The following is a 26,659-nucleotide window of genomic DNA, read 5'->3' as shown; positions in this document are numbered from 1 at the left end:
AAAAATTAAGAACAAAAGCACTGGAATTAAGAACAAATTTCTGTAAACAAAGAGACTAGTGATACTATAAGATAAATAATATACTGAAGGATCAAATTGTCTCCAGAGAACTTAGGGAAATGAGACTGAGGAAAACAACTAGTGAGCCAACCAAGGAAGCATCTCTATACTGAAGGATCAAATTTCTTTATACAGAAGGATCATGCCTTGAGCATACAAGTACGATATAAGAAGAAACAAAATTGTCATACCCTTCTGATCATTTCATACGCAGTACGGATATTGTCATTGTGATATTAAACAAAATTCATGTGCATTTGTATGTTTTATGTACCGAGGAAAAAGAAATCATCTATGTGATTGAAGGATCATGTCTTAAAGTAATAAAGAAAATTTTGAAAAGAAACCAAATCCTCATACACTTGTGATTTAAAATCATTTCTGAAATCGGAGGATCAAGTATTAAGCAAAAAAAATAAGAATCGACATCTGACGTTGAAGAGGGCTTTACACAACTATTCCAATGCCAAGATTCCTGTTTATCAACAATTTACGTTAGTTAGAAACTCTCAAGATTGGTTTAATTCCCAATTTTTGTCACAAAAGAGGAATATACAAATGCTTCTACCATAAGAATCGACATCTGATGTTTACAAAGGCAATAGCTATGAATCATAATGCCAATCAACTTTTAGCAAGCCAAATTAAACAAAGAATACTATGGAAGAACTAATCTTCCAAGAACATAACATGTGTAAACATGCACCAAAGGGGAGAACAGGTCCGCTTGGAGGCAGGGATGCACACATACTATAAGACCCTTCAGTATATTATTTTCCTCAGTCTCAGTTCCTTGGTGTAACTTCTGGCAACTAGCAGGTTGAAGATAGGTGTAACTTCTGGCAACTAGCAGGTTATCATTATAACTAAAACATATATGTAACTAATGTCAATTTAAATGAAACGAAACGAAATCAACAAATTACAAATGTTGTAAGTCCATCATAAGAGCTATTTTTGTAAAGTTGCTTTTCTTATGGTAGAAGAATGTTGAAGTTTCTCAAGTCAAGAAGTAGCGAAATTGTCAGGACGCTAACGTCTTTTATAGCAAAAAATAAACCACTAAGAACATGACCTTTGTTTTTAGGATGGGAGCTTGCTACAGAGGTGAAACTACTCAATTATCTGGCCAATCAAAATGCAATCTGGAAAAAAAAATCTTGGTTTGCAAAAAATAAACACACTCACCTGCTTCAATAATGTCACGAGGTCACCACCAACACAATACTCTAGAACTAGCCAAGTTGAATAGTAGATATTAGAAATTTAGAACAAATAAAGTAAAGAAGCTATTTGAATAGCAGATAAGCAAATATTAGCAATTTGGAACAAATAAAAAATACTCATTGTGTTTAAATGTCTAGCGCAAAAAGTGACAAAATCAGTACAGATAGACTAATTAGTTACTATTGAATTCACAAAATAAAATCAGTACAGATAGACTAATTCCATGGATTCAGACAAAGTGGCATCAAAATCTAATTCATCTTCGGATTCCACCATATTTGACTTAAGCAATGGATTTTCAATAAACGTCATCGACATATCATCCCTGACCAACTCGACTTCATAATTGGAATCAACTATAGCTAGATTTACAGCATGATCTGACGACTCGCTTTGATATAACTCCTGGGCATTTGAATTTATATCATCTTTCATATTAAAAAAGTCTCGTGGAATGGTCTTCATAACATATTTTCTATTAGCATCAAAAGGATCTTCAATATAGAAGCATTGGTGGACCTAAGAAGCCAACACAAAAGGATCATCTACATAACATCTCTTATTGAAGTAAACACAAGTCAACCCATACTTGTCGTCCTCAACTTCATACCAATCACATCGAAATAACACAAATTTAGAACTACCATAGTAGTCCAGTTCAATTATTTCAATAATTGATCCATAGTATGCTATTGGTTTTGTTGTTGGATTTTCATCTTTAGTGCTAGCAAAGCTTTGGGTCACTGACACCACCGAAACACCACTATTTTGTGTCTTGCGTTTTGCATCACGTTGCTTTGTATGAAACCGGTAACCATTAATGACATAGCTAGAAAAACATCTTGCAATTGTATTTGGTCCTCTAGATAGCTCCTTAAGGTGGTCAGGTACATCATCCATCAAAGCACGATTTTTGAACCACTCAACGAAATCTTGTCCTTGACTCTTTGCTTTGCTCCACTTCTTTCTTTTTTTAACATTTGTAATTACGTTTTCATGCTCCCTACAATTGAAATTGCATTGTTAAAATGAATGTTAAATACTTTTAACATAATTAAAGCCAACAACCAATAGATTTACTTACCTAATGAATTCTTGAACTTCATCATGATTAAACAAGATGTAACGGTGGGCTTGACTCCTTAACTTGTATTCTAGAGAAATTACTTTTGCACTTCCAATAGAATGACCAATGCCAACTTCACAAGGATCACATCTATCACTATTCCTTGTCATTCTATTAAGCCTTGTTTCTACACCACCATGCAAATATCGTGAGCATAATGTTAAGCATTCCTCAACCAAGTATCCCTCAGCAATAGAACCTTCTAGTCGACTCTTGTTACGAACATAACTCTTCAATTTACCTAAATATCTTTCTGGAAAGCACATCCATCTAAATTGTACTGGCCCTCCTAATTTTATCTCATCCACTAGATGTATAGGCAAATGAACCATTATATCAAAAAACTAGGAGGAAAAATTGTCTCCAACTGGCAAAGTGTTTCAGTAATCTCTGATTGCAAGATATTAAGATCCCCACGTCAATTACTTTTTGGCATAAGCAACGAAAAAATGAACAAAGACGAATTAAAGGGTGGGAAACCTGGTTGGACATTGTGCTTCTCACAGCTACTTGTAGCAAGTAATGTAGAATGAAATGTGCATCATGACTTTTGTAACCATAAGTTTTCTTCTCAGCAACATGAACACATCTTGAGATGTTTGACGCACAACCATCCGGTATTTTTGCTTTCTTTAAAACACCACAAAAAATAGTCTTCTCATTCAGAGTCATGGAGAAACATGCTTTTGAGAACATTATATTTTTACCTTCATTTGTCTCTTTGGGATGAAGTTTCTTTCTAATGCCCATGTCTTGTAAGTCAAAACGAGCTTTTTCATGATCTTTTGTCTTCCCTGGGATATCCAACAAAGTCCAAACTATATTATCAAATATATTTTTCTCTATATGCATCACATCAAGGTTATGGCGCAAGCTATTCTGCTTCCAATATGACAACTCAAAAAAAATTGATTTTTTCTTCCAAGGACCATTGGTAAGTTTTTTTTGCATCTTTCCAAAGACATTATTGAAGTTTTCTAATAATTCTAAGATATCTTTCCCTTTCAACAAAGTTGGTGGAGGCCTGGATTCTTTTCTCCACTTAAAAGCCCTTGTATTTGATCTATATTCATGATCCATAGGCAAAAAAACACGATGATTCATATAACACATCTTTCGACTATACCTCAAATAAGTTGAATTAGTGTTATAATTGCAACAAGGACATGCTAATTTCCCTTTTGTACTCCACCCACTCAACACAGCATACCCAGGAAAATCACTGATAGTCCACAATAGAGCTGCTCGTATTTGAAAAGTTTGATTTAGTAAAGAATCATATGTTTCTACTCCTGAATCCCACAATAACTTCAACTCCTCAATCAATGGTTGGAGGTACACATCAATGTTATTCCCTGGTGATTGCGGGCCAGGGATTAATAAAGATAGCATAGCATACTCAGCCTTTATACACCACCAAGGTGGAAAGTTATATGGTATCAAAACCACAGGCCAAGTACTATGAGACACATTCATGGATCTAAAAGGATTAAATCCATCACTGGTCAATCCAAGCCTTATGTTTCGTGAATCACTGGCAAAGTTAGGATGACATTTATCGAAGTCTTTCCACGCCTCTCCATCCGCGGGATGCCTTAACTTTCCATCCTTTGAACGCTCCTCTTCATGCCACCTTAATGAGCCAGCTGTCTTTGAACACAAAAATAACCTTTGAAGCCTAGGAATCAAGGGGAAGTGTCTCAAAACTTTACCAGAAATTTTGTAAGCTTTCTTATTTTCCTCAAGTTGGTGATCTCCTTCAACATTCTCAATCCATCGTGGAGCTCCACAAACATGGCAAGAGGTGTCATTCTCGTGATCTTTCCAATATAGCATGCAGTCATTAGGGCAAGCATCAATCTTTTTATAATCAAGCCCCAAATCCCTTATCATGCCTCTAGTTTTGTTTAATGAATTGGGAATATTCAATTGAGGCATAGATTCTCTCAACAGCACTAATAAAGCATTGAAAGATGCATTACTCCAACCATAAAGGCACTTCAACAAATACAGTCGAATAGTGAATGACAATTTAGTGAAGTTTTTACAACCCGGGTACAACTCTTGCTTTACATCTTCAAGTAGATTATAGAACTTTTTAGCATATTCATTAGGGCCTTCGCCAACTCCATTTTCTTCTTGTGCCACATCTCTAAATTGTTCATACAATAGTCCATCAATATCATCAATTGCATCCTCTCTATCATCCATATCACCATTGAGATCCATCGGGTTTATTAGCCCCTCACCATGACGAACCAAACATCATATCCTTTTTCAAATCCGTATCCAATTAAATGATCAAGCACCACTGCCCTTGTCCTCCAAAAAGCATTGTGGCATTTAGCACAAGGGCACAAAATCTCTACTCCTTGGGGGTTTCCTTTTGTGTACGCATAATTCAGAAAAACTTCAACACCATTAATGTATTCTGGGCTATATCTTGGTAATTTCATCCACGCCTTGTCCATCGGCTTCCTTAGGATAGCATCAAATAAAAAAGGATAAGGAATATTTACTTGTATGCCAATATGTAATGAAAAGCTATGACATTCTTAAAAGGCATGAATATGATGTTGAGTTAGATTCACCCACCAAAATAACATGAATGTGAGTCCATAAAAACATTCTTAAAAGGCATGAATATGATGTTGAGTTATATTTACTTTTCCAAATCATTTTTTGTCATGGCACCTTACTTGTTTCCTGGTCAAATGTGTTGTTGCAGTTAAAACCTAGAAAAACATCTGTTATAACAAACATATAAATTTAATGTGAAAGGGTTATATACTATTCACTATGGCAACACAATTCAAAATTAAGGTTGGAAACTACAATCCTTGTGATTGAGTGGGTCTAAGCTACCAAAACTCAAAGTGTTATAAATTATTTTGAATTTGGACCATCTTAATGTTGGTTGCTACTCGGAAAACCTAATGGTTCCACTATACAAAAAATTTGTACAAAGGTCTGAACCTTTTCCTAGCTACCATGTGTTCTTTTAAATTAAACTTGGATTGCCTGCGGAACTTAACACGTTTGATCCAAAGTTTAATCTATTTGTTCTTTTAGGTTTTAACTTGGATCTCCTGCGGAACTTAACACGTTTGATCCAAATCACCTAGGTTATTAATTTCATTAAATATTAGTTTCCAAAATTGGCTCCCAGTACTGACGTGGCGAGGCACATGGCCTTCTTGGATATGGGAACAACCACCACCGACTAGACAAAGCCTTTTAAGGAAAGTTAATATTTAATTTCCTTAAATAACTTTAGGTCAACCGAAAAGAACAATCAAATCACAAGGAAAAGAAAAAAAATAAAAAGAACACAACATCGAAAACAAATTCGAAATACTAGAATCGTATGCCTCTTGTATTTAGTATTATTTCCTAAAATAACTAGTATGATGCGAAAAGGAAAAATACTAGTTATACCTTTTAGAAAGACCTCTTGATCTTCTACCGTATTCCTCTTCTAACCTCGGACGTTGTGTGGGCAACGATCTTCCGAGATGAGAAACCACCAAAGCACCTTCTTCTCCTTTCTTCAAGTTTCGGCCAAGCACAATGCCTCCAAAAGATGAAGATCTTTTTCCACCAACCAAGCTCCAAGGGATGCATGAAACAAGACTCCTTTCTCTCCTTTTCTCCAAGCTAGATCCGACCACTTCTATGCCTCCAAGAGATGATGAAGTCTTGGCCACAGGAAGGAGAAGAGAGAAGGAGAAGGGGAACCTCTAGGGGCCGGCCACACCAAGGAAGAAAAGAGAGGAAGAAAAAGAATAGAGTCATTCACAATGAAGCCTCCTATACCCCCTCTTTTATAATCCTTGGTCTTGGCAAATAAGGAAATTTAAATAAAAACTTCCTTAATTCTTTTGCCATGAAAAGGAAAATTTATTTAATTAAAAATAATTTTCTCTTCTCCAATTTATTTGGCCGGCCACCTCTTTCCCCAAAACAAGGAGAGTTTTAATTAAAACAAAAATTAAAACTTCCTAATTTGTTTCTAGAAATTTATAAAAAATTCTCCAATAATTTTAATCCCTTCATGATTGGTTAATAAAAAGAAATTTTATAAATTAAAATCTTTCTTTTAAACATGTGGATAATTTTCAAAAAGGAAAGTTATCTCTAAAAATTAAAATCTCCTTTCAATCTACAAATAAGGAAAGATATTAAATCTTTTCTTAATCTTTTGTAGAAACTAATAAAAGAGAATTTTTAATTTTTAAACTTTCTTTTAAATCATGAACATTAATTAAAAGGAAAGTTTTTACCAAAATTAAAATCAACCTTTTAATCTACAAATAAAGAAAGAGATTTAGCTCTTCTCTTAATCTTTTGTAGAATCTTATAAAAGGAAATATTTAAATCATGTTATCCACATAAGAAAAATTTTAAAAAATAAAAATCCTTTTATTTTAATTTGGGTCGGCTGTTGGAGTGTATACTGAAAGCCTAAGCTTTTGTAAACATTTGTTTTGAATAAAGAATCACATTTGGTCAAATTATCTACATTTGTTTGTAGTTGTTCAATTAACTTATATTGTAGATAACATAGTATGTGGTGTCACATACAGAAGATGATGTTATCAGTACCTTATAAATTATAAACAGTGGCTCACGACCAAAATGGAAAGGAACAAACCATTAGAAGGTCGTAGTGTAATTAAGTATCAGTTTATCTTGATTGTATAATTACACTAGTACACTCAGAGTGTATTGAGTAGGACCATTTGAGGTCGTTTCTTTTATACTGACTTTATAAAGAAACAAAGACCTCAGTTATTATGGAAGTGTGTGCTCTTAATCCTAATGTAATAACAAGCACATATATTTGATATTTATTTCTTTAATTTATCAATGGGTGAGATTTAGTTCGTTGAATCAATAAACCCGATAAGTTGGGAAATGATATCACTTATAGTGTGTGTTGTTGATTATAGAAGGAAACTGTGTCCTAGAGATACTAGGTTGATAATGTCCTCAAGAGGAGCTCATAAAGATTGTCATGTTAACCCTGCAGGTGGACTTAGTCCGACATGATAATAAGGTTGAGTGGTACTACTCTTGGACTTAGATATTAATTAAATGAGTTGTCAGTAACTCACTTAATTAGTGGACATTCGATATCTTAAACACAGGGAGACTAACACACTCATAATAAGAAGGAGCCCAAAAATGTAATTTGGGATTGGTGCGGTAGTTCAATGATAGTTCTCTAGTGGAATGAATTATCATTGATAAAATTAAGTTGTGTGTTCGGGGCGAACACGGGATGCTTAATTTTATCGGGAGACCAAAACCAATTCCTCCTCTCGGTCCCTATCGTAGCCTCTTATTTATAGAGTACTATACCCACCTATACCCACCTTCTATACCTACCAATAGGGGGCTGGCCAAGCTAGCTTGGGAACCAAGCTAGGGCCGGCCTAGGTATAAAATTGGGTGGCCGGCCCTAGCTTGAACCCAAGCTAGTGGGGGCCGGCCAAATTAAATTAAAAAGGAATTTTAATTTTAATTTTTATTATGTAGAAGAAATAATTTATTAAAGAGAATTTAAATTAAAATATCTCTCTTATAAAAGATCTACAAAAGATTAAAGAAAGAGATTAGATCTCTTTCCTTATTTGTAGATTGGTGAGATATTTTATTTTCTCTTTAAAATTATTCACATGTTGATAAAATTAAAATTATAGAAATTTCCTTTTATCAACCATGAAGAGATTTTTAAAGAGAAATTTTATTTTTTTTTAAATTTCCGGAAACAAATTAGGAAGTTTTAATTGTTGATTGAAACTTGTCCAATTTGTTCTCCAATGATGTGGCCGGCCAATGTAGATTTAATTGGGAAATTTTATTTTATTTTTCTCAATTAAATCATGTCAAGGAAATTGAGAAAATTTTATTGTAATTAAATTTCCTAATTTGCCTAGGCCAAGTAATATAAAAGAAGGGGTGAGGGTGCCTTCATGAGATACAACATCTATTATTTCTCTCCCTCTTTTGTTCCTTGGTGTGGCCGGCCATCCTCTCCCTCTCTTCCTCTTGTGGTGGCCGAATCTCCCTCTTCTATTGGAGCTCTTGTGGTGGCCGGATACTACTCGGAGAAGAAGAAGAAGAAGGAGAGAAAGCTAGCATCTCTTGGAGCTTGGTTAGTGTTTTAATTTTCTTCCTTGGTGAAGCTTTTCCTTTGTGGCCGAACCTAGCTAGGAGGAGAAGGTGGTTGGTGGTTTCTCATCTCGGAAGATCGTTGCCCACACAACGTCCAAGGTTAGAAGAGGAATACGGTAGAAGATCAAGAGGTTTTTCTACAAGGTATAACTAGTAATTTTTCTTTCCGCATCATACTAGTTATTTATGGAAATAATACCAAATACAAGAGGCTTACGTTCTAGAATTTCGAATATGTTTTTCGATGTTGTGTTCTTTTGTTTTTTTCTTTTCCTTGTGATTTGATTGTTCTCTTCGGTTAACCTAAAGTTATTTTAGGAAATTAAATATTAGATTTCTATAAAAGGTTTTGTCTAGTCGGTGGTAGTTGCTCCCATATCCAAGAAGGCCATGTGCCTCACCACGTCAGTACTGGGAACCAATTATGGAAATTAATATTTAATGGAATTAATAACTTAAGGAGACTTGGGTCGAACGTGTTAAGTTCCGCAGGAGATCCAAGTCAAAACCTAAAAGAACAAATAGATTAAGTTTTGGATCAAACGTGTTAAGTTCCGCAGGCGATCCAAAATTTAATTTAAAAGAACACATGGTAGCTAGGAAAAGGTTCAGACCTTTGTACAAAATTTTTGTACAGTGGAACCTATAGGTTTTCCGAGTAGCAACCAACACCGGCCACACCAAGCTTGAACCCAAGCTAGGGCCGGCCACCTTGAAGTACCCATGAACCAAACTTTGGCCGGCCCTAGCTTGGTCTCCAAGCTAGCTTGGCCGACCCTTATGGGATGGGTAAGAAGGTGAGTATAGGTGGGTATAGTACTCTATAATTAAGAGGCTACGATAGGGACCGAGAGGAGGAATTGATTTTGGTCTCCCGATAAAATTAAGCATCCCATGTTCGCCTCGAACACACAACTTAATTTTATCAATAATAATTCATTCCACTAGAGAACTATTATTGAACTACCGCACCAATCCCAAATTACATTTTGGGCTCCTTCTTATTATGAGTGTGTTAGTCTCCCTGTGTTTAAGATGTCGAATGTCCACTAATTAAGTGAGTTACTGACAACTCATTTAATTAATATCTTAGTCCAAGAGTAGTACCACTCAACTTTATCGTCATGTCGGACTAAGTCCACCTACAGGGTTTAACATGACAAACCTTATAAGCTCCTCTTGGGGACATTCTCAACCTAGATTTCTAGGACACAGTTTCCTTCTATAATCAACAACACACACTATAAGTGATATCATTTCCCAACTTATCGGGCTTATTGATTTATCGAACTAAATCTCACGCATTGGTAAATTAAAGAAATAAATATCAAATATATGTGCTTGTTATTATATTAGGATTAAGAGTACACACTTCCATAATAACTGAGGTCTTTGTTCCTTTATAAAGTCAGTATAAAAGAAACGACCTCTAATGGTCCTACTCAATACACTCTAAGTGTACTAGTGTAATTATATAGTTAAGATAAACTAATACCTAATTACACTACGACCTTCCAATGGTTTGTTCCTTTCCATCTTGGTCGTGAGCTACTGTTTATAATTTATAAGGTACTGATAACATGATCTTCTGTGTGTGACACCACACACCATGTTATCTACAATATAAATTAATTGAACAACTACATTTATCATAAATGTAGACATTTAACCAATGTGATTCTTATTTCTAGATAAATGTTTATACCAAAAGCTAGACTTTTAGTATACATCCTAACAATCTTCCACTTATACTAAAAGACTAAGCTGCTATATCTGCTGCCATACATCTGATTCCCAACCCTTCAACATGCCCATCAAAAGCTCTTGCCTTAAGGGATTTAGTGAAAGGATCTTCTAGGTTATCACTTGATGCAATCTAGGCAGCAACAACTTCTTCTCGTTTATACGATTTCTCGTATTGGGTGGTACTTGCGCTCTATTGTGTTTACTTTCCTTATAGACTTATGGTTTCTTCGAGTTTGCTACTGCACCACTATTATTACAATGAATTGTAATAATCTTTGGACAAACCAGAAATCATATCTAAGTCCATCTTGAGGTTATTGAGTCATTTAACTTTTATGGCTACCTCAAAGGCTTGCCATATACTCAGCTTCTTTGGTGGAGTCCAGAAAAACACCTATGCTTATCACTCTTCCATAGTTATGACTTTTCCTCCTAAAGTAAATACAAAACCCCGAGGTTGACTTATTATTGTCCCTATCTGATTGGAAGTTAAAATTCGTGCCCACAGGGACCAAATTAACTGCCTTGTAAGCTAGCATATAATCTCTAGTGCCTCTAAGGTACTTTAATATATGTTTTACTGCAGTCCAATGTCCTTGTCTAGGGTTACTTTGATATCTGTTAACTATGCCCTTGGCAAAACAGATTTCTGATCTCGTGTATAGCATACATTAGGCTGTCTAACTTTCGAAGCATAAAGAACTGCCTACATGTCCTCAATCTCCTTTGATGTCATCGGAGACATCTCTTTAGATAAAGACACTCCATGCTTAAAAGGTAGAAAACCTTTCTTGGAGTTTTGTATGCTAAAACGAGCTTGTTATATAAAGCTTGAGATAAGCACAACATTCTTTTCTTGTGAACCTTGTTCCCAAGAATATGTGCTTATTTTCCTAAGTCTTTTATAACGAATTGCTTGGACAACCATACCCTTACTTCCGATAACACCTTGATATTGTTTCCAACTATCAAAAATGTAATCTACGTATAGTACAAGAAATACCACCACGTTTCCATCACACCTTTTGTATACACAAGACTTATCCGGTTACTAAATAAATCCATAGGTCTGGATAACTTTGATAAACCGGATGTTCCAAGACCTTTGAAGCTTTGTCTCAGTCCTTAGACTGATTGAGCTTGCACACAAGATGCTCTTAGCCCTTTGCAATGAACCCTTCTGGTTGCTTTATATGGATGCTTTCTTCAAGACCTCCATTAAGGAATGCTGTCTTGACATCCACTTGCCAAATAGATAAAAGAATCCAGATAGATTTAAGCATGGCTGCCAATGAAAAAGTTTCCTTTTTCATCAAGCCTTGCTTTGAAAGTTTCTACCTTCCTGTCTATCCCTCTTTTCCTATTATAGACCTTTTTATACCCAAAGGCTTTTACACCATTTGGTGGTTCTACTAGCTTCCAGATTTTATTAGAATACATATATTCTAATTCTGTTATTCATTACTCTTTGCCAAGATGTTATCTTGGAGTGCTTCGTCATATGTCCGGAGATCAGGTTCATGTCCTCCAGGGATCGAGTCCAAAAACTCTCCCAAAACATGAATCTTTTTAGGTTGCCTAACAACACTCCCACTACGACGAGGCACTTTCTGTAATTGTGTATCATTTATGATACGTGTTGCAGTTTCTTGTGATATTTCATCTTGTATAGTTGGTACTATGTTAGACATGTCCTTTATTATTTCCTTAAGAACAAATTTTCTTATGGGCACGTAATTTATTATATAGTCTTTTTCTAAAAATCGGTCATTAATGCTAACAATGACCTTCTAATTTTTAAGATTATAATCCTACTTTCATTTCTCTAGGATAACCCACAAACAAGTGAATTCCTGTCCAACTTATCATTATCTCTCTTCAGCATATGTGCTGGACTACCCGAATCCGAATATGCTTCAAAATAGGCTTACGCTTATTCAGCAATTCTATATGAGTAGAGAGTTCTGACTTTGGAAGGTACTATATTCACTTCCGTTTCCAGAGTATATCCTTAAAATGAATTTGGTAATAACTCATCATCAATCTACTTATTTCCATAAGAGTCCTATACCTTCCTTTTTCTACACCATTCTGTTGGGGTGTACCAGGTGCAGTTAGTTGGGATTGAATCCCTACTTCTGATAAGTGACTCCTAAATCTTCCCAAGAGGTACTTGCCACTACGATCTCACCGTAGTATCTTGATACTTTTACTTTGACGTTTCTCCGCATCAGCCTTATACTTTTTGAACTAATCAAAGTACTTAGTCTTGTGGCACATTAAGTAAATGTATTTGTATCTTGAATAGTTATCTATAAAATAAATGAAATATTCGATACTACCTCTTGCTTGGATAGTCATAGGATCACACAAATCAGAATGAACCAATTCCAACATATCTTTGGCTCCATACCCCTTAGACTTAAAAGCTTCTTGGTTATTTTTCCTTCCAAGTAAGACTCGCAGGTTGGAAAGATTTCCACTACTAATGAACCCAAAAGTTCATCAGCTACCAATGAATCCTACTTAAGTTAATATAACCTAGCTTTAGATGTCAAAGATATAATTGGTTCATTTCCAAAGGTTGCTTTCTCTTAAAGTTAGAAGATGTGTTACTAATTTCCATTTGTTGCATCGTGGGAGTTATTGGGTTATAAATTGTCAACCAACATACCAGAATAGATAACTTCCCTATTTTTCTTGATAATATCTTTGTTATCAAAATAGACACAATATCTATTCTATAATAGTTTAGAAACTGAAATCAGGTTCTTTCTAAACTTAGTATGTAAAGACAATTTCTAATAATCCATATTTTATTCCTATTAGAGAATAAACCTCTCCCACTACAACAGCTGCTACTTTTGCAGCAGTGCCCATGTGGACGGTGTTTTTATTTTCATTTAGTTGTCGGGTTTCCTGAAACCTTGCATTGAATTGCGGTCATGATTAATAGCATCTGTATCTACACTCCAGGTTCTGGTAGATAACACCACTAAACATGTTTCAACTAATGAATTAAATACACCTAAATTGTTCTTAGTTCTAAGAAGACAGTCTACCTTAATGTCCAAGTCCTATTTCCAATCATTACAATTGGGACTACTTGTTAATACAGTCTGACCTGGCTGTTGTTTTGATGTTAACACTGATTTAAGTTTGTATCAAATATTAATTAAACTCAGACTGATTAATGATCGAGGTTGATCATGTGGAGAGGAAAAGTCCAAGTACGGATACTTGGCACGCGAGGTCGAAGAGGGCTCGGTAGCTCATTCTCTGACCTGGACGTGGAAGTCGGAGAGGGCTCGGTAGCTCATTCTCCGGACTAGGTCAGAGAGGGCTCGGTAGCTCGTTCTCTGGACCGGACGAAGTCGGAGAGGGCTCGGCAGCTCGTTCTCCGGACTATGTCAGAGAGGGCTCGGTAGCTCGTTCTCTGACTCGGACGTGGAAGTCGGAGAGGGCTCGGTAGCTTGTTCTCCAGACTAGGTCAGAGAGGGCTTGGTAGCTCGTTCTCTGGACCAGGAAGACGTTAGGGTTTAGGGCTGGGAAGCTCTAAAACCAACAGAGGCATTGGATCGGTCAACAGACCGATCCAGTGATACTTTGGCCGTCTGGATCGGTCTGTCGACCGATCCAGTGATACCTGGGTTATCTGATCGGTCTCATGACCGATCAGTAACCACACAGTAGCTCTCTGTGGCTTATCTGATCGGTCTGGTGACCGATCAGTTAAAAAGCGATGTGATTCAGAACTATAGGGGGATCGGTCCACAGACCGATCAGCATCATCCCAGACTGATCAGGATGTGTCCTGATCGGTCCAGAGAGCTATGGATCGGTCTGTTGACCGATCCACAACGATGTCGTTTGTCTTTTGCTGTTTCTATGCGATTTCTGATTCATCTGATCTAATCATCTGCTGTAAGCTTTTTGAGTTACAGATTGCAAGTGTCGTGCCAATGCTTGAATTCAAATTAAGCTCCATCAGAAGAATAAGACCAAGTGCTCTTTCTGCTGTGTTTCACTGCAAATTGTGCAATTGGAGCGTCAACGTTCACTGGCTGCGATCAGTTGCTTATTGGTTCGAGCTCAGAGACACCAGTGAAGACCATGGATGGTATTGGTGTGAGTTCAGAGAACCAGATGAGGAGGAAGAGTGATTGGCAACGCCTGAGTTGGTCGCAGTGATTTGATACAGGTGACAGTGATTCGGCTCTGGCTAAAGACAGTGAGAAAGCAGAGGAATAAGAAGAAGGAAGAAGAGAGGTTGGAGTAAGGATTTTGAAAAATTCTCTGTCGATCAAGCAAGAGTGCTGTGTGTTTGAGCTCTTGGCTGAGGAACTTCTTCTGTCTTTGCGCTTTGCTTTCATCGTGGCTGTAAGTTTATTGTTCATTCCTTTTAGCCACTAAACTCTGTAAGTCTTGTGCTTCATTTCAAATCTTGTCTGAGACTTTGTGGAGAGGTTACTCCACCGAGAAGGAGAAATACTTAGCCGGAATTTGTCCGGGGTGTGATCTACCGAAAGATCAAGGGATCGTCCACCTTACGGACACGCCGAGGAGTAGGGGCAAGTTATCCCCGAACCTCGTACATCCTTGTTGTGTTAGTGGTGAGTTGTTTCTTTTCCTTGCATCAGTTTTCCTTTTGCTTATTTCCGCTGTGCTAACAAATTTTTGTGAGGAATTAATTGAGTTTTTAGTGGAGGCTATTCACACCCCCCCCTCTCTAGCCATCTGAAGGTCCTAACACTACTAAGTCTTTTCTTTAGTATAACAACTAGGGGATTGACAAACATTTTAAATCCTAAGAATCACAAAAATATTTGGTCAAGATCAATTCTTTAAAAATCCCTATGAATTTTGTATGCCACGATAGTGTGGACGTATACAAAATCAAAAAAAAAGATTTTATCCATTAATTTTATTATCTCGTCAACTTTTCTTTATGACGAATAAAATTAATAGTTGATCTGTCTTTGATCAAATATTTGGTCAAAACTTTTTGAATTTAAAATAACATTGATTCCTCAAACAATATTATTTAAATTCACCAACACCTCAAACACCGTGAATTTTGCATGCCACGATAGTGTGGACGTATACAAAATTTAAACATTTGTAAGAGGAGGGGTTTACCCATTAATTATCTTATCAATAAATCTTTATGACAAATAAAATTACCTCAAACACCGTGAATTTTGTATGCCACGATAGTGTGGACATATACAAAATCAAACATTTGTAAGAGGGGTTTTTAATTTTATTATCTTGTCAACTTATTTATTTGACAAATCAATAGTTGGTTTTCTTCAGTCACACAAATAATAGCAGTGACTCCGATGGGGAGGATACTATTAGACGTGTCTAAGTGTATACCATTACTTGACACTAAGTCCGTTAATAAGATTGTGTCCCTTCCGATGGGGAAGATCACACGCTCTTAATTAACTTCCTATAGTCATCCAAAATGGAAGTTTAAGCTAGTGATCCGCAAACAAGCTCATCTGATATGGAGGAAGGCACTCAGAGCCAACGCGCAAGCTTGTTGCATCACTTATAAACCAGTAATGGAGACCGTGAAATTTATTTAAAAATAAATCTCTCTCCCACTTAGTTATTTAAAGTGAGGAATTTTGACTATGTTAGCCTACTTAGCATGCATACTAACAAGCACACACAACACAGCATAAAAAGCAATAAATAGAAAAACTAATTTTCAACTATTGTGGCTTTTATCTATTGCTGTCCTCCGTGTGTCGCCACCCTAGCTGCTGCCATCTTTAGCCACCGCCACCGGGTCTAGTTGTAGCATCCATCTTGCTCCTTGTTCCGCTGCGCCTCTGATCCTCAAAAGGTTCCACGCCTTGCAAGATTTGATTCGCGACATAAATAGAATTTTACATTTTTCGAACCTATATTCCTCGAAGGAATGTACATATAAACTAGATCGAACATAAAATAAAATTTACATCCATCGATCCTATATTCCATAAAAGGAATGTACATGTAACTAGATCAAAAAATAAAATCCTAATAAAACTAAATACAGCTCCTGCTGTATTTTATAATATAATCATGCACACACAATAAAATGCCCTTGACATGTCCAAGGGTCCAATCACACACACAATAACTATAAGTCATAATAGTTGGATCCTGCATCCACAAAGTTAGCACATCCTACTATTAACCTGCCTAAATTATGTATGACATGTGCATAATTAAACTAATACCAAATACACAGAGGCAAACCCCTAGCTCTGATACCAATTGTTGGTTGCTACTCGGAAAACCTAATGGTTCCACTATACAAAAATTTTGTACAAAGGTCTGAACCTTTTCCTAGCTACCATGTGTTCTTTTAAATTAAACTTGGATCGCCTGCGGAACTTAACACGTTTGATCCAAAGTTTAATCTATTTGTTCTTTTAGGTTTTGACTTGGATCTCCTGCGGAACTTAACACGTTTGATCCAAATCACCTAGGTTATTAATTTCATTAAATATTAGTTTTCAAAATTGGCTCCCAGTACTGACGTGGCGAGGCACATGGCCTTCTTGGATATGGGAGCAACCACCACCGACTAGATAAAGCCTTTTAAGGAAAGTTAATATTTAATTTCCTTAAATAACTTTAGGTCAACCGAAAAGAACAATCAAATCACAAGGAAAATAAAAAAAATAAAAAGAACACAACATCGAAAACAAATTCGAAATACTAGAATCGTATGCCTCTTGTATTTAGTATTATTTCCTAAAATAACTAGTATGATGCGGAAAGGAAAAATACTAGTTATACCTTTTAGAAAGACCTCTTGATCTTCTATCGTATTCCTCTTCTAACCTCGGACGTTGTGTGGGCAATGATCTTCCGAGATGAGAAACCACCAAAACACCTTCTTCTCCTTTCTTCAAGTTTCGGCCAAGCACAATGCCTCCAAAAGATGAAGATCTTTTTCCACCAACCAAGCTCCAAGGGATGCATGAAACAAGACTCCTTTCTCTCCTTTTCTCCAAGCTAGATCCGGCCACTTCTATGCCTCCAAGAGATGATAAAGTCTCGGCCACAAGAAGGAGAAGAGAGAAGGAGAAGGGGAACCTCTAGGGGCCAGCCACACCAAGGAAGAAAAGAGTGGAAGAAAAAGAATAGAGTCGTTCAGAATGAAGCCTCCTCTACCCCCTCTTTTATAATCCTTGGTCTTGGCAAATAAGGAAATTTAAATAAAAACTTCCTTAATTCTTTTGCCATGAAAAGGAAAATTTATTTAATTAGAAATAATTTTCTCTTCTCCAATTTATTTGGCCGGCCACCTCTTTCCCCAAAACAAGGAGAGTTTTAATTAAAACAAAAATTAAAACTTCCTAATTTGTTTCTAGAAATTTATAAAAATTTCTCCAATAATTTTAATCCCTTCATGATTGGTTAATAAAAAGAAATTTTATAAATTAAAATCTTTCTTTTAAACATGTGGATAATTTCCAAAAAGGAAAGTTATCTCTAAAAATTAAAATCTCCTTTCAATCTACAAATAAGGAAAGATATTAAATCTTTTCTTAATCTTTTGTAGAAACTAATAAAAGAGAATTTTTAATTTTTAAACTTTCTTTTAAATCATGAACATTAATTAAAAGGAAAGTTTTTACCAAAATTAAAATCAACCTTTTAATCTACAAATAAGGAAAGAGATTTAGCTCTTCTCTTAATCTTTTGTAGAATCTTATAAAAGAAAATATTTAAATCATGTTATCCACATAAGAAAAAATTTAAAAAATAAAAATCCTTTTATTTTAATTTGGGCCGGCCACACCAAGCTTGAACCCAAGCTAGGGCCGGCCACCTTGAAGCACCCATGAACCAAACTTTGGCCGGCCGTAGCTTGGTCTCCAAGCTAGCTTGGCCGGCCCCTATGGGATGGGTAAGAAGGTGGGTATAGGTGGGTATAGTGCTCTATAATTAATAGGCTACGATAGGGACCGAGAGGAGGAATTAGTTTTGGTCTCCCGATAAAATTAAGCATCCCGTGTTCGCCCCGAACACACAACTTAATTTTATCAATAATAATTCATTCCACTAGAGAACTATTATTGAACTACCGCACCAATCCCAAATTACATTTTGGGCTCCTTCTTATTATGAGTGTATTATTCTCCCTGTGTTTAAGATGTCGAATGTCCACTAATTAAGTGAGTTACTGACAACTCATTTAATTAATATCTTAGTCCAAAAGTAGTACCACTCAACCTTATCGTCATGTCGGACTAAGTCCACCTACAGGGTTTAACATGACAAACCTTATAAGCTCCTCTTGGGGACATTCTCAACCTAGATTACTAGGACACAGTTTCCTTCTATAATCAATAACACACACTATAAGTGATATCATTTCTCAACTTATCGGGCTTATTGATTTATCGAACTAAATCTCACGCATTGATAAATTAAAGAAATAAATATCAAATATATGTGCTTGTTATTATATTAGGATTAAGAGTACACACTTCCATAATAACTGAGGTCTTTGTTCCTTTATAAAGTCAGTATAAAAGAAACGACCTCTAATGGTCCTACTCAATACACTCTAAGTGTACTAGTGCAATTATATAGTTAAGATAAACTAATGCCTAATTACACTACGACCTTCCAATGGTTTGTTCCTTTCCATCTTGGTCGTGAGCTACTGTTTATAATTTATAAGGTACTGATAACATGATCTTCTGTGTGTGACACCACACACCATGTTATCTACAATATAAATTAATTGAACAACTACATTTATCATAAATGTAGACATTTGACCAATGTGATTTTTATTTCTAGATAAATATTTATACCAAAAGCTAGACTTTTAGTATACATCCTAACACTTAACACTTCTGCATTTTAGTCAAAGCTTAATAAGGAAAAATGAACATAGATAATCAAAATTAATAGATTAAAAAATGATGGGTTGTTTTTATTATTCAATCAAAGGAGAACTAACTAATGATATAGCTTCTACACCTACCAACCAATTCAAAAATATTGGCATCAAACGAAGTCTAGCATTACTAGTAGCTCTAACAATTCCATTAACTTATTAATAGACAATAGAAACTATTATATCTTAATCTACCTCCCATGTTAGAGCATAGAAACAACCTGTCCAATTTTCTATGTAAAATATAAGATGCCCCTAAATGTAATAATGAAAAGAGGATTAATATATCAAAGATAACTCTCTAGACTAATCTTTAAATGAAATGATAATTGGATTAAACTTGACAATTTCTAATGGAGATATCTTCAAAAACATAGTTGGTAACAAATATTCCAAGACAGACTATTTCAAAAGATGAAGTTGGCGACAATCTTCAAAAGAGATAATATAATTTACTTCCTTAACTTCCCTGTTAAATAATATCGCAGCTGGATTCCAAAGGTTTTGTAGACGTAAAGACAAAAGAATGTAGAGATAAGGAAGTCAATGAAGTGTTAGTACAAGAGGTGAAATAGAGATACCAACAAGAGCACAGATTCCTCTGTACAAACATTAATATAAGCTTAAAGACATTAGTACTGAGATTCATATAATTGGCCAAAGACAGTACAAATAACAATTGGGCAGCTTGATCTATTGAGTCTGTTTGGCTCAACAAGGTGAATGGCTTTTCTAGAGTATGGGATGTAGAGAGTAAAAGGAGCTCTTATTACATATGTTGATGGTCAGCCAAGGGCATGGTGGGTTACAAGAACATACTACGAGATGATTACATTCATCGAATAACAAGCCTTTTCTGAGAATTAAGTTCATGAGACATTTTGTTAGGACTGACCTTAATTCACTCTCATGGTAGAGTAGGTATAAATTTCTTGTATTCTGCTCCATTTAAGATGTATAAAGAGTATTTAGTAAAAAGTAATTTGTCATGATAGATTCGGTTAAAGTCATGATTGGATTAGATGTCTACATAAAAGGGCGAGACATATCAAAACCTTCAAGTTCCAATTGCTCTGTCCAAGTTGATCTTTAGGGGATGACGAGAAGGCACTTCCCTCAATATCACAAGCATACTCAATAATGCTTTCTTATAGCAGGGAAGTTTTCTTATAGCAGGGAAGGGAATCTACCTTCCCCCTTTTACTTGAAAAGAAAAAATAATGCAAATAGTGAATAAAAAACATCTCCTAAGTATTATATCAAACAATTATTGTGCACGTTACTACAACGAAGGATCTGGCGATAATGAAGTAGCGATAATCAAGCAGAGACTGAAATTATAGTTGGATCAAGGGTGCAAGATTGCCATAGCATTTGCAATCAACAAATAGTAAAATTGAAACAACCTACGGACCTCGCACCTGCTTCAAGGCCACCCGTTGCCTTCTCAATCGGAACTCAAGCCGAAATCTATCTGCTCGTCGTCCTCTCCCTCGTAAGGGATGCGATCAGGTCTCAGGACTGGTGCAAGCGGCCAGCTTGCTGTTTGTTAACCAGCTACTCCAAGCGAGCCCACATAAACATGGACTGGTGTAACCGGGGGAGACGACGCTTGTGCCGGCGGGGTAGACAACAATTTTTGGAGGGTGCGTGGTGCGTGGTTGGGGGAAATGCACGCGCGGGTAGGGAAACTTTAGGAGGGAAAAGAAAAAAAAAGTAGGGAAAAGAAAAGATCGGGCAAAAAAATGAGTAGGGAAATGCACGCGCGGGTAGGGTTTTTTTTAGAAAAGGAAAATAAAAATAGAAATTTTATTTTAGAGAACGGTTATTAATCGTTGGAGAAAAATTAAAAAAAACCGTTGCCTAATGTATTTTAAGAGAACGATTTTTAATCGTTGCAAAAAAATAAAAAAAAAATCGTTGCCTAATGTATTTAAAAGAACGGTTTTTAAACTGTTGCAATGAGAGGCGTTGCAAAAAATAAAGAATATTGTAATTTAAACCGTTGCCTAATGTAGCGCAACAATATTTTAAAAAAATATTAAAAACCGTTGCCTAATCTATTTAGTATAATTTTTTTTAATAAATGTATTTTAGAGAACAATTTTTAATCGTTGCATAATAAAAAAATTTATTAAACCAACACTATTAAAAACCATTGCCTAATGTACTTTAAGAAAACGGTTTTTAAGCCATTGCAATGAGAGGCGTTGCCAAAAATAAAAAATGTTGTAGTGTTCCCTCTTTTCTTGATAACAACTTTGTTATCAAAAGAGATGGAATATCAAGTTCTTTGATAGTTTAGAAACCGAAATCAAATTCTTTCTAAACTTGGTACGTAAAGACAATTTCTCAAAATTCATATTTTATTCCTATCAGAGGATAAACATCTCCCACTACAACAGCTGCTACTTTTGTAGTAGTGCCCATGTAGACAGTGCTTTCCCTTTCATGTAGTTGTCCAGTTTCCTGGAACCCTACAATGAATTACAGACATGATTAGTGGCTCCTTGTATCTACACACCAGGTACTGGTAGATAACACCACTAAACATGTTTCAACAACTAATGAATAAAATACACCTATATTGTTCTCAGTTCTAAGAGGACAGTCCATCTTAATGTCCAAGTCTTATTTCCAATCATTATAATTAGGACAACTAAGTCTATTCTATAGTATAACAGCTAGGGAATTGACAAACATTTGAAATCCTAAGAATCACAAAAATATTTGGACAAGACCAACAACTTAAAATCCTTGTGATTTATCTATTAATTTTATTATCTTGTCAACCTAACTTTATAACAAATAAAATTAATAGTTGGTCTGTTTTTAATCAAATATTTTGTCAAAACTTTGAATTTAAAATAATATTGATTCCTCAAAACAATATCATTTAAATTCACCAACACTTTTAACACCGTGAATTTTGTATGCCACGTTAGTGTGGACATATACAAAATCAAACATTTGTAAAAGGAGGGTCTTACCCATTAATTATCTTGTCAACCACAAACACCATGAATTTTGTATGCCACGTTAATGTGGACGTATACAAATTCAATTGTTTATAGAAGGAGGTTTTACCCATTTTTTTTGTCAACCTAACTTTATGACAAATAAAATTAACTCAAACACCGTGATTTTTGTATGCCACGTTAGTGTGGATGTATACAAATTCAGACATTTGTAAGAGGGGGTTTTACCTAGCTTTATGATAAATTAATAGTTGATATTCCTTTGGTCCCGAAAAATAATAGCAGTGACTCCGTTGGGGAGGATACTATTGAATGCGTTTAAGTGTATACCATTACTTGATACTTAGTCCATTAAATATGATTATGCCCCTTCAGTTGGAGAAGATCACACGCTCCTAAATAATTTCCTATAACCATCTATAAAGGAAGTTTGATCTAGTGATCTGCAACAAACTCATCCATTGTGGAGGGAGGCACTCAGAGCCAACACGCAAACTTGTTGCATCACTTACAAACCAGTAATGGAGACCGTGGAATTTATTTAAAAATCTCTCTCCCACTTAGTTATTTAAGGTGAGGAATTTTAACTATGCAAGTACACATCATATGCACACACACATCACAGTAAATAAAAGCAATAAATATGGAAATTAATTTTCCAACTATTATGGTCTTTTCCATCACTGTCCTTCGCATACTGCCAGCCCTAGGGTTCATGTCGTTGGGTCCATCGAGCTTCCTTTTCCGCTGCACCTCTAGTCCTTCAATAGCACCACGCCTCGCAAGGATATGATCCGCGACAGAAAAAATAGAATTTTACATATATCGATCCTATATTCAATAAAGGAATGTACATGTAATCTAGATCGAAACAAAATTGTAAAATCCTAATAACTAATACAACTCATGCTGTATTTAATATTACAATCATGCACACACAATAAAATGCCCTTGACATGTCTAAGGGTCCAATCACACACAGTATCTATATATCATAATAGTTGGAGCATACAACCACAAAGTTAGCACATCCTACTATTATCCTGCCTAAATTATGTATGACATGTGCATAATTCTATCTGAAAATCAAACACACATAGGAAAACCCTAGCTCTGATACCAATTGTTGGTTAGTCCTAGGAAGATCGTACCAGTTCCACTGTACAAAAATTTTGTACAAGTGTTGAACTTTTCCTAAACAACCTATTGTGTTCTTTAGAAATTAAATTAGGAATCGCAAATGGAACTTAACATTATTGATTCCAAATTTAACTTAACTGTACTTAATGGTTTAGATTTGGATCGCAAGCGGAACTTAACACTATTGATCTAAATCCACCTATGTTATAAAGTTAATTAAATATTTATTTCTAAAATCGGCTCCCAGGTCAAACATAGCAAGACACTAGGCCTTCTTGGGTATAGGATCATCCACCACTGTCTCGACAAAGCCTTTAATAGAAATTCAATATTTAATTTCCTAAATAATATTAGGTTTAACCGAAAAGAACAATCGAATCACAAATTCGAAAAATAAAAAAAAACACGAACTCGAATCATAAATTCGAAACTCTAGAATCATATGCCTCTTGTGTTTGGAATTCATACAAAGAAAAACTAGCATGATGCGGAAAATAATTACTAGTTATACCTTTCTTTGTATGCAACGACCTCTTGATCTTCTACCGTATTCCTCTTCTTATCTCGGACGTCGTGTGGGCGACGATCTACCGAGACGAGAACCACCCAAGCTCCTTCTTCTCCAAGCTAGTTTCGGTCACCACCAAAAACTTCAAGAGATGTGAGGTTTGGCCATCACCACCAAGCTCCAAGGGATGTTAGAAATAAAGCCTCCTTTCTCTCCTTCTTCTCCAAGCAATATCCGGCCACTTTCCAAGCTCCAAAGGATGAAGAGTTTCAGCCAAGGAGAAGAAAGAAAAAGGAGAAGGGAAAACTTAGAAGGGTCGGCCACACCACCAAGGAAGAGATGGAGGAAAAATAGAATAGAGTTGATAGCCATGAAGGCACCCCTACCATCTCTTTTATAATCCTTGGTCTTGACAAATTAGGAAAATTTAAATAAAACCTTCCTTAATTTCTTTGCCATGAAAATAAAATTTTAATTAATTAAAATCAAATTCCTTTTCTTAAATCATATGGTCAGCCACCTCACAATCCCAATCAAGGAAAGTTTTAACAAGAATTAAAACTTCCTAATTTGTTTCCGGAAATTTTAAAATAAAATTTTCTCTAATAATTTATCCCTTCATGGTTGGTTATAAAAGGAAATATATAAATTAAAATTTCTCTATTAAAACATGTGGATGATTTTCAAAAAGGAAAGTTATCTTTAAAATTAAAATCTCCTTACAATCTACAAATAAGGAAAGATATCAAATCTTTTCTTAATCTTTTGTAGAAACTTATAAAAGGAAATATTTAATTTTAAACTCTCTTTTAAATCATGAACATGGTTACAAAGGAAAGTTTTATCAAAATTAAAATCTTCCTTTCAATCTACAAATAAGGAAAGTATCAAATCTTTTCTTAATCTTTTATAGAAAGCTATAAAAGGAAAGATTTAAATTTTAAACTCTCTTTTAAAATCATGGAATCCACATAAGAAAAATTTTAAAAAATAAAATCTTTTTAATTTTATTGTGGTCGGCCACCTAAGCTTGGACTCAAGCTAGGGCCGGCCACCACTTGGTTCATCCAAGGATTAACTTGGCCGACCCCTTGCTTGGGCTCCAAGCAAGGCTTGACTGACCACCTTAGAATGGGTATAAAGGTGGGTATAGGTGGGTATAATACTTTATAAATAAGAGGCTACGATAGGGACCGAGAGGAGGAATTGGTTTTGGTCTTTCGATGAAATTAAGCTTCCCGTGTTCGCCCCGAACACCCAACTTAATTTCATCAATAATAATTCATTCCACTAAAGAATTATTACTGAACTACCGCACCAATCCCAAATTACATTTTGGGATCCTTCTTATTATAAGTGTGTTAGTCTCCATGTGTTTAAGATGTCGGATGCCCACTAATTAATTGAGTTGCTGACAACTCATTTTAATTAATGTCTTAGTCCAAGAGTAGTATCACTCAACCTTATCATCATGTCGGACTAAGTCCACCTGCAGGGTTTAACATAACAATCCTTATGAGCTCCTCTTGGGGGCATTATCAACCTAGATTACTAGGACACAGTTTCCTTCTATAATCAACAACACATACTATAAGTAATATCATTTCCCAACTTATCGGACCTTTTGATTTATTGAGCTAAATATCACCCTTTGATAAGTTAAAGAAATAAATACTAAATATATGTGCTTGTTATTATATTAGGATTAAGAGCACACACTTCTATAATAACTAAGGTCTTGTTCTTTTATTAAGTCAGTATAAAAAAAATTACCTTAAATGGTTCTACTCAATACACTTAGAGTGTACTAGTGTAATTTATTAGTCAAGATAAACTAATACATAATTACACTACGACTATTCCAATGGTTTGTTCCTTTCCATCTTGTCGTGAGCAACTGTTTATAATTTATAAAGAACTGATAACATGATCTTCTGTGTGTGACACCACACACCATGTTATCTACAATATAAATTAATCAAACAACTACACTAATCATGTAGGCATTTAACCAATGTGATTCTTATTTCTAAGTAAATGTTTACAAAAAACTAGGCTTTTAGTATACATTCCAACATTATTCAGGACCTCTCGGCATAAAAAAACCATATGCATTTGCAGTCCCATTTTTCCCTATCGTAAACCACTCAACCATCAATCTGTTCACCTCTCCACTTCCACTTGTAACCCCTTTGATTTTGTTCCGAATGCCCACAAGCCTTTTGATAAGCGGAGAGTCCAAGGCTTTGATCTCCCATTGCTAAAAATTAACCCCTTTGAGATAATGATGGTGCACCCATCTTACCCATAGCGAATTCACATTAGTTTGGATCTCTCATATTGTTTTGCTAAGAAGAATCTCATTCCATGCATGAAGGTCGCGAAGTCCATAACCACCCTCATGTTTCGAAAGACATAAAGTGGCCCAAGAAATAGGAGGATGTTTTGAAGACCACACAAATGCATGACATATTTTTTTGATCTTATCAATGACACCGCCGGGAATGGGGAGCATAGAAAGCCAATAATGTTAGCAATTTGAACCGCAAAAACCGCTTTTTGCGTTGCGGAAACCCCGAAGCTAGCCACGGATCCGTGCGAAGATAAATAAAATTATACATATACATGTTTGTGTACATTATATCTACCTTAGATCTACATGAAAAGAAGTATACCCTTGTAGCGATGCCCTTCGCTTATCCCGCTCGTCCAAACGGTTGTCGGATCTCATAGAGTGTCAAGTGTACACTCCTCTACACGTATCCACACGGACA

At 35.6% G+C, this 26,659-nt stretch overlaps 1 pseudogene; it reads right to left on the bottom strand.

Annotated features, from left to right (window-relative positions):
- The window catches only part of LOC121986551, a 57,452-nt pseudogene that overhangs the window by 24,145 nt on the left and 6,648 nt on the right, over positions 1–26,659 (bottom strand).

This window comes from Zingiber officinale, chromosome 5B, assembly GCF_018446385.1.
Source record: "Zingiber officinale cultivar Zhangliang chromosome 5B, Zo_v1.1, whole genome shotgun sequence".
Taxonomy (NCBI): Eukaryota; Viridiplantae; Streptophyta; class Magnoliopsida; order Zingiberales; family Zingiberaceae; genus Zingiber; species Zingiber officinale.
The sequence above is the reverse complement of the archived record's forward strand: the minus strand, read 5'-3'. Positions and strand labels throughout refer to the sequence as shown.